The sequence below is a fragment of the Ursus arctos genome, unplaced genomic scaffold (assembly GCF_023065955.2).
Source record: "Ursus arctos isolate Adak ecotype North America unplaced genomic scaffold, UrsArc2.0 scaffold_5, whole genome shotgun sequence".
Classification (NCBI taxonomy): domain Eukaryota; kingdom Metazoa; phylum Chordata; class Mammalia; order Carnivora; family Ursidae; genus Ursus; species Ursus arctos.
The window spans coordinates 28826470-28835726 of record NW_026623067.1 but is presented as its reverse complement, the minus strand read 5'-3'; the positions used below and the strand labels follow the sequence as shown (position 1 = coordinate 28835726).

The 9257-nt window shown below is 41.8% G+C and overlaps 1 non-coding gene across 1 annotated transcript; it reads right to left on the bottom strand.

Moving 5' to 3' along the window:
- Nucleotides 1–308: 308 nt before the first annotated feature.
- LOC113261956 (U6 spliceosomal RNA) lies at nucleotides 309–415 on the bottom strand. The gene has a single exon (XR_003318562.2). It is a non-coding gene; the product is annotated as a U6 spliceosomal RNA (small nuclear RNA).
- Nucleotides 416–9257: the final 8842 nt, after the last annotated feature.

The window sequence follows — 9257 nt, the reverse complement described above, 5'->3', positions numbered from 1 at the left end:
GGTTCTGGGATTAAGCTCCTCATCGGGCTCCCTGCTCTGCTATGAGCCTGCTTCTTCCTCTCCCACTCCCCCTGCTTGTGTTCCCTCTCTCGCTGGCTGTCTCTTTGTCAAATGAATAAATAAAATCTCTTTCAAAAATGTACTCTATTATAACCCATTTTTAAGACATTTTTTTCAACATAAATAACTATTAGATCCAAAAATGTAATTTAACATGGTAAGCAAATCCAAGGAAGATGCTCCAATGGTGTGGAATGTTCCCTGCAAAAATGAAAAAGCCCACCAAACATGATGACTTTTTTTTTTTTTTAAACATGGGATTCTTCACGAATTTGCGTGTCATCCTTGCACAGGGGCCATGCTAATCTTCTCTGTATCGTTCCAATTTTAGTATGTGTGCTGCCGAAGCAAGCACCATGATGACTCTTTAATGGAGCAACTTGCCTTTATCCTTTGAGGGGATTCTCCCCCTGCACTATCTCTTCCTTCTTTTTCGGATTTTATAAAAATGTTGTATAAAAGTTGTATAAAAGTAAGACAGTAGTCAGTTGGACTCATGATTGAATTTGGAGGCTAATTAACATATCCCAGCAAGGGACAGTGCAGCTGTCTTCCAGAGATGGATTCAATGAGTATTAGAAATTTGCTTCCCATTTCAGGGGACCAGAAGTACATCTCCATCTGTATGAGGGATAGTTAAACTGTGTTGGGTAGAAATAGGGAATTTCAAATTTTTACCTCAAGTTTTAATATGGATACTGAGTAGTTTAGGTCAATTTGCTAGTTATTAAGCTATTCTTTCTCAGCTCCAGACCCATCCTTCCATATTCATTTTAACACAGTATGGCTGAAAGTCTGCAAATCACGTTGCTGCTTTGCGCTGGCTCTCTCTTGTCGAGCTGACAGCTGGCACTAGAGAGGAACACTCAGAGCCTTAGGAGGGAAAAGAAACTTATTCCATCCTGTTTGCTTTGTGCTTCTTTCTTGTTTGCTTCCTGGTCTTATGAGCATCATTTTATCAGTGCCCTTTTTAAAAGTGTTTTTAAAAATTTTTATTTGACACAGAGAGAGAGAGAGAGAGTAGGGAGCACAAGCAGGAGCAGCAAGCAGAAGGAGAGGGAGAAGCAGGCTTCTTGCTAAGCAGGGAGCCAGATGCAGGGCTCGATCCCAGGACCCTGGGATCATGACCTGAGCCAAAGGCAGATGCTTAACCGACTGAGCCACCCAGGCACAACGATTTTGTCAATGCTCTTAAAAACATTTCCAACAAAGGAAGCTGTGTCCCATTTTGTGGTAACGATGGCATCAATTTTATCTTTTCCCCAACACTTCTAGAATCAGCCTCATCATACTGCCTAAAAAGACTCTTTCAAAGCCAGTTGTGTCTTCCTTAGAGACCTCGTGGTTCCAAACGTTTGTGACTGGGTGTTCTTAAATGTGTTTTCTGGGGTATGAGAGCATTTACAGGAATTGGCTTTGGCTTAGGTTTCAATTTATACAGGCTCCCTAAGCATTAGAGCCACCTCCATCAAACGGCCTCTTTGTTCAATTACTTTAACAATCCTAATCCTTGGGACCTTTGAATAGGTTATCTTACAGAAGGGAATGTGCAGGTGTGATTAAATTAAGGTTCTTGAGATGGGGGAATTATCTCGAATTATCTGAGTGAGCTCACTGTGATCAGAAGGAGGCAGGAGGGTCAGAGTCAGAAAGAGATTCAAAGATGCCACACTGCTGGTTTTAAAAATGGAGGATGGGGCTCTGAGTGAGGGAATGCAGGCGGCCTCTAAAAGCTGGAGAAGGCAACTATTCTTCCTTAGAGCCTCCAGAAGGAGCTCAGCCTTGCTGACCATTAAGGGCTTCTGCTATCCAGAACTCAAAGAGAATTAATTTGCGTGTTAAGCACTAAGTCTGTGGTAATTTCGTTCTAGCAGCCATGGAAAAGCACAGATCAGGGGACAAACAAAGTCTGACCCAGGAGACCACTTATACGGGAAAAGAATTGTATGATTTTGCTAAATTATATAAAGAAATCGAGGGAATGTGTGTGACATGGCCCAACTAATGCCATGTCCCCTCCTCTCCGATCCAGCACTTTTAAAATCCATTCCCACGTGCCTACTTCAGAAAGGTCTTTACTGGGTCTTAAGTAGGCAGAGTCAGCTCATCGGAGGATGCAGGAGAAGTGGTCTCCGCTGGCAAAGGGAGTTCTGTGAGATTTGTGGGTTTGGAATTCTTGGATTCATTCTACTCCAGCCTAACCCCAACATTCCAGTCCTCAGCGGCCACTGCTTCTCCATCAACTCCCACACTTCCATATAATTCCACAACCTCCTTCCTTTTTTTTTTTCCTTAAGATTTATTTATTTATTTGTTTGTTTAAGAATGAGAGTGAGTGAGAGAGAGCAAGTGAGCACAAGCAGGAGAGGAGTAGAGGGAGAGGGAGAAGCAGACTCCCCGCTGAGCAGGGAGCCCGATGGGGGACTCGATTCCGGGACTCCAGGATCATGACCTGAGCCGAAGGCAGACGCTTAACCAACTGAGCCACCCAGGTGCCCTGAAAGAAATATTTTTAAGGCGTTCTAAATTTCAAAAATCAGATTGGCTGAGGTTGCAAGCTTTTGGCTTCCCAAAGTATTTTGATTTTCTTCATAGTTTACTCTGCTTGCCCATGGAAACAATCCATCAACAGAAAGCATCAGGGAGCAATTAAGAATTTGTTGAAAATTTTCTAGGTGAGATGGAAGGTTAAGAGTTAAATAAAAATCACTAACAAATAATTTGGTAAATTCTCATTACATATGCCTTTCTTAGCCATGCTAACCATTTTCCTTACCCTTAGGACAACACAGAGAATCCTTCTACTTCTCTCCCCCACATTTCATTTTGCAGATCAGCTTCCTCTTTCATCTGGGAACTAATCTGAAATGCTTTGGTCCCCCTTAATAAGCTTATCAAAACAGCTTACTCAATAAAGCTGTTTTTCCTACACTTGAATTGTTGTGCTATTTGCTAAAAAGAAAAAATAAAAACATATTTAAAGCGTTACATCAGTGGAAATGGCTTTGTCTAGGTTTATATGCATAGGTGGTTATAGCTAATATATTGGCTGATGTCTCCTAGTTATATAATTTTATCACACTGAAATAATGACCTCTTACATCACACCGTAATAGCCTTTTGAGACATTAATTTTTCTCTTCCCTATGATTTCTCTTTAATCATATTCCTAACAAATCTTCTTTCTCCCCGCCGCATAACTATCTTTTCATAATCAACTCTTTCCAAACCCCTGATTCTCTTCCTTCTGTGGCAAAGTGAATCTATTTCCATTAATTTTTCTGGATTTCTAATTACGTTGTGGTTTTGTACACAGCCCTAGATATCTTAAGCCTTTGCATCAAAAAAATATTGGGAACTTATTCAATTCAGAGTAGTTATTTCTGCAATTCATGGGGTGCATCTTCCTTCATGTCCCAAATCTTCATATTTCCTCCACTTCATTAACTTTGTAAGCCACATCAACTCTGGTTCCTGTGAGCTTCTATTTTCTCTTTCAATTAATGACAAGGAACAGTGGGTGGTGAAATTCTGGGCAAACACACACTGGGTATGCACCATGCTCTCTGTTAACAACTAGCCTGCAACACAGTAATGCCCAGGAGAAAGAACGAAGTGGATCATGCCAACATGGGAAGCAAAAAAGGTACTGAGCAAAGGCAGATTCATGGCTGACAGGCACTGCATGTTTTACTCCAAAGAAAAGGAAGAGCAAGTGGCTAGGAGAATAAAACTTATAAATGCAGGAAGTCATAAGGATTAACATCTTTCCTTTGAATGATTCTTACAGCAAGAGTTATTTTAAAATAAAACCTAAATATCTGTGCTGTTTTTGCATTAAGCCAAGGATTGAGTGTGAGTTATATGATTTTCAAATTTCATCTGTGACATACTGCCTCTAGAAACTTTTGGTAAATTTAGGTATCTATGGCATTTCACAAAGAAAATATAAATAAACCCCAATGATTTACTGTATTCTCATTCACTCAATCAAGACTTTCCTTTGGATTTTAGCAGAGATCACAATAGCTACGTATGTGATGGTTTTGTCTTCCTCGCAAAATGCGGCTTCGATGACAGATCAAATATCAAGTCTAATTCATAGGTGTCCTGGATTACAGGAAAGGTTGGCACAGCAAGACCAGTAAAATGGGGAATTCCTGAAAAATGTAAAGCAGACAGGAACAAGTTGGTCTCAAAATCTAAAAGATTAGAAAACTCTGAAATTCCAAAAAAGTGATATAAATGACCTTTAAAAAAAAGCCACACATCCAGAAATTCAATATTTTTTTTTTTAGCAGAACCTATCAATAGCCACAAGATAAGAGAGTGCAACAGGGATTGAATGAAAATGCAAATAATGAAAGCAGAAGAAATGAGGCAGTCTGAGTCACTGACTCTTATGTTTGTCCTGGGCCATTCTCACCAAGGAATGGATAGTTTTCACCCAACAATATTCACGTGACACATGTCCCCTCTGGCTCAGCCTCACACCTGTGCAGTCAGGGGAGCCTGGGTTTCAGATCTGCAATCTCTTTGTTGCCTAGGGAATACATTATCTGGAGTAATATTCTTCAAATGTGTTACATCAACTGAGAAATACAGAATGAAATGTCAGTATTTAGAAATAGGAAGTTAGCCTTTAGAAAGTAGAACTCTGTGTGAGAAATATCAACTTGCCAGTAGAAGACAGTAAAGAGGGGGGAAACCTGATTAATCCAGCAAAAGTGAAGAAAAGGTAAAAGGGGAAACATATTATAACAAATATAGTTTTTAAATAGAATAAAGCAAAATATTATCCCCCCAAATCTGCCATTGCATTGCCATCCATAATTCATCCATCCACATATTGGTCTGTACTCTCCTTAATGTGGGGATGAAGTTCTTAAGACACCTCCGGACACCCAGTCCAAAAGTCAATCCATTTGAGTCCCACAAGCTGGTTCTTAGGGTAATGCTTATCAGAATGAGAACAGAAGGCTGAGTTGGGGTAATAAAAATTAAATTTACTCTCCACCACAGTGAGGAGCTGTAATTAGAATATTATCAAATACAAACTTCAAGTCTTACTTGCCTTATTTCCTCCCGATGGCACCCACCGGTGATTTATCTCCTTCTCTTCCTCACCCTTCCTTTTTAGTAATGCTCCCCTGGCTGATTAGCTTCACTTTTATATTTTGCTGTGTTTATTATACAGGAAATGACTTAATTACTATCTTCTTCAGTTTGGGAATGCCGGAGCAAAATGTCACCAAGCTTTCTATGTCATTAAGTTTTACCTATTTGTTCTAGCAGAAAAGGGCAGTTGAATTGAAGTCAGTCTTGGGAAACATGCATCTGTAAAGGCACGGGAGGTCTCCCACAGACGTTCTTTACATGTGCATCTTAGTGGAGAAGCGGTACAAAATCTGAAATTCAGCAGAAGCAAGCACTGGAAAGAACTGATGAGGATTTTGCTCCCCACTCATGGTGGACCCAAACCTCTGGGTCCACAATAGTACCCTAGGCAGCCTTTGGTCTCTGAACCTAACCTAACTGGACATGAGGCATAGCAGAGGAATACAGTTCCCATCGGGTGGGCCATGGTCTCGTCAGTGAGCAGAACAGGCAAACAATGTCGATGTGTTCCTCCAGCTTTACCAGAGTCCATGGGAGAAGTAATAGGTGGGAGTGAGCTGAAGCTTTCTAGATGGGCAGACATATAGACTCATGCTGCCTCTTTAACACAGGAAAGGATGGGAAAAAAAACATACTCAAATGTGTATCCATCCCTGTAAATCCAAACTATTGTTCCCTCCAGGCTGAACGAGATCTGATTTATTTAACTTGCCACCAAGGGCTGTTGGGTTTCTTGAAAAATGGTGCCATATTGGGAGTTGAACATCATTTTTTTTTCTTTTGATTGGTTGAAATCCAGCACTGGTAGTAACTGTATAATACCTGGGAAGCCTTTGCCATACGTGTGCAAACTGTTATCCTTGGTGTTCTTTATACTCCAAGGCCAATTCTTCAAGCACTGTCCTGCCATGGATGTAGTCAGAGTGTCAAGGATAGAGGCACATGCATATTCTTAGCTCAGACCACTTCCCTTCCACAGCTACTTGATGACTGGGTATGCCAAAGTTCTTTCCACAGGAGGGTTTTGTCTCACTGATGTCTTTCAGGGCAACCTTGAGTGGGATCAGAGCAGCAACACGCTTTTGAATTTTACCAATGTGACAGCCGGAACCCATCATGTCAGTTGGTCACAGGGAACTGCCCCACAGGGCCATAGTGTCATCTGTGGGATTGGCATTAGTGCAATAGAGAAAGGTGTCTGGGAGAGGAAATTTGGATTATCTTTCACTTTCTTATCCCCTCCAGGCTCCCTTTGGCCTGAACTTGAATGTATCATTTCCATCTTATGCTCTACCTTCAATCTTATTACTTGGTGGGTCTGACAAAACCCAGATATGGATGCATCTCCATCATACAGTCACCTGATGGTCTGAAGTCAGATGCCAAGCTTCTATTACGCTCTAGTAGCACCATAGGAGCTGCTTTTCAAAAGATGAATAGTTTTCTGTGGTGGATGACATCATCTTGCTCCAGAATAGTAGGGTGTCAGTGCTATGCCTCTTCTTTTGGTACTTGCAGAAAATGTACACGGCATCCTTATCAAGAGATCTGTAGCACATGGGATCTGCCATGACATATGGCCTAAGCAGCAGCAGAGCTGCTAATGCAGCCTGAATGTACTAAGGAGCCCCATTCAAAACTAACAGCTTTCCATGTTACCCAATAAATGGCTTTACATCATCTGCCACAATTCATCTCTCTTTTGCAGGTACCAGACTGGCAGGTTAAATGGGGATATAATGGTAATTTGTATCCTTTCATGTTTTTGAGGTTAGCACCGATCCCTGTAATTCCACATAGAATGACGTATTTCTTCTGATTTACGATGTTGGCCAGAGTCAGCAAGTTCAAGAGCTTCTACTTGGCCTTTTCTACCCTTCTGGCTCTTACTTCACAAGCCAGGGAAATAGCATGAGGGTACAGCCAGCTACCAAGTATATCCATACCAACTGAGCACTCAGAGATGAGGACAATGACATCCTGGTCCCGCCGTGAGACAAACTTTGAGCCGAGACACTATCACTGGCCTCCCTGCACTCTTGTAGAGCCATGATGACGTTTTTGTACCCTGTATCAGAGTCCTCTCAGACCCTGTATTAAACTACCCCTAAAATATTTGAGTATTATTCTCCTTTCCCCTTTGAATACATGTTACCTAGGAAATGGTCATAGCTACCCAGAAAGAGGACTAAGAGAATCACAATATAAACATTGCATAGACATTTGAGAATCTCTCCTCAAGAGAACTTAGTTTTTTTCCTTAAATCCATGAGCTCCAGATCTGAGAATAGGCTCAGGTCTGGAAACTGGCAAGGGATCATGACTTTGCTATGGCTGACGTAAATAAGCCTTCTGTTCTTGTACTCTTGATCATTTTTTATTATCAACCTTAAGCAATATTCTTGCTGGTTGCCCATCTATCTTGACCCTAGGATCACCATATTCTATAAGCCACTACCATGGACTGATCCCTATGGGTCAGGGATTCCTGGTTGCCCCTCACAGTGCTGCCCACTACAGTAATTGCATTGATCTTAATTCTGATAATGAAGTTCTGCCACCTGGCCTTTGCTAGTCTGGAATCCCGTTACCTTCAGGGAACCCAGATCCATATCAGTATAGACATTCAACCCTAAATCATAGGTATCCTCATCTGGCACCCAGCATGCTCTTTTGGTCCCTGCCAGTGTGCATTAGTCAGGTCCTGTGATATTTTTGATGAATAATCTATTTCCTCCCAATAGTTTCCGGGTCAGGCCACGTTGAGACCGAATCTAGTTCATGGTTTAGAAGCCATGAGGGAAGTTAGGGCAGATTTTGAGGAAGGCCAGAATCATCTTATGAGGCACACATCTCACCTGAGGACTATAAGTTGTCTCCATGCAAGGAGAGGAAGCTGTTGGACAGCAAGGGGAAGGAGATAGTCCTGCTGACTTAGAAGGCTCAGGGTAGACCTGAGAGTCTGGCTCTCAAGGACATCCAGCTTCATGTTCTCATCCCATCTCTCAAGATCTTGCTCATTCTTCATCAGGGCTTTGACATTAACCAAGATAACTTTTGAGGGCTGTTAGTTGGTTCAACCATCTTTGTAAAGTTGCTCATCTGAACCCCAGGTCCTGGGACTGAATTTTACAATAGTCTGTCCTATGCCTTCAGGAGATGAGGAGGTCTTTAAGTGGTACCATAGAGGTCTTTGGCTTTCATATGTTGACCTAAGAGTTAACTCATCTGTTACTGTTGTTTTCTTCCCTTGGTGCATAAATGGCACAGAGCAGCCACTAATCAGCCTTAGAGCCCTTATAATTATAATTGCCCCATCTTTCCCTGAGATATCGCTAGCCCTATCCCACTCCACTAACAATTACATACCCATTGGCATCAACAGCTCAAGTGGACTTCTGAACTGAATTTACTCCCCTCTCAAAAATAAACTGCCAGACCCTTCTCTTCTCCACCCCCCACCCGCAGACAACCTAATCTGATAAAGTTACTGCATGACAGAAAGCAGATGAGATTGCAAAACACCTATAGGGAAGAAAAGCTCTTCTGGAACAAGGTAGAGATGAGAATGTATCTTCTCACGAGCATCCAGCTGGAATTGAGGGAGAAAGAGTGACAGAGACTGAGAGAGACAAAGAAGTTGCCCCTAAGGAGCTCTCAGATAAACCCTGTTCCTCGTCCTCCAAGGAGTGAGAGACAGGCAAGGAGAGACCTCCTCTGTTAAAGAACCTCAAGAAGAGGCATGAGGAGATGTGAAGCAGTCAGAAAGTGTTCCCTGCTACCAGAAGGATAAACCAGTTTTTCTTTACAGGATTCCCTTTGAATTGCAATTTGTTTAAACAGATCAATTCCTGATACACAAACCATAGTATAACACCTCACTAGATAATAATACATTTGAATGACTAATGCTGGCTGCTTCTCTGTAATAATCAGCAAGAATCTCCATTGAGTATAGCGTGTCCTGGGAATGAATCAATCCCTGCTGGAACACCCGTGAATGCTCTCAGAACAGTAGGATGACTTAGGAAGGTATATTTGCTATCTTGCAGTAGCACTGGGAGAAACTGGCTTCTTTA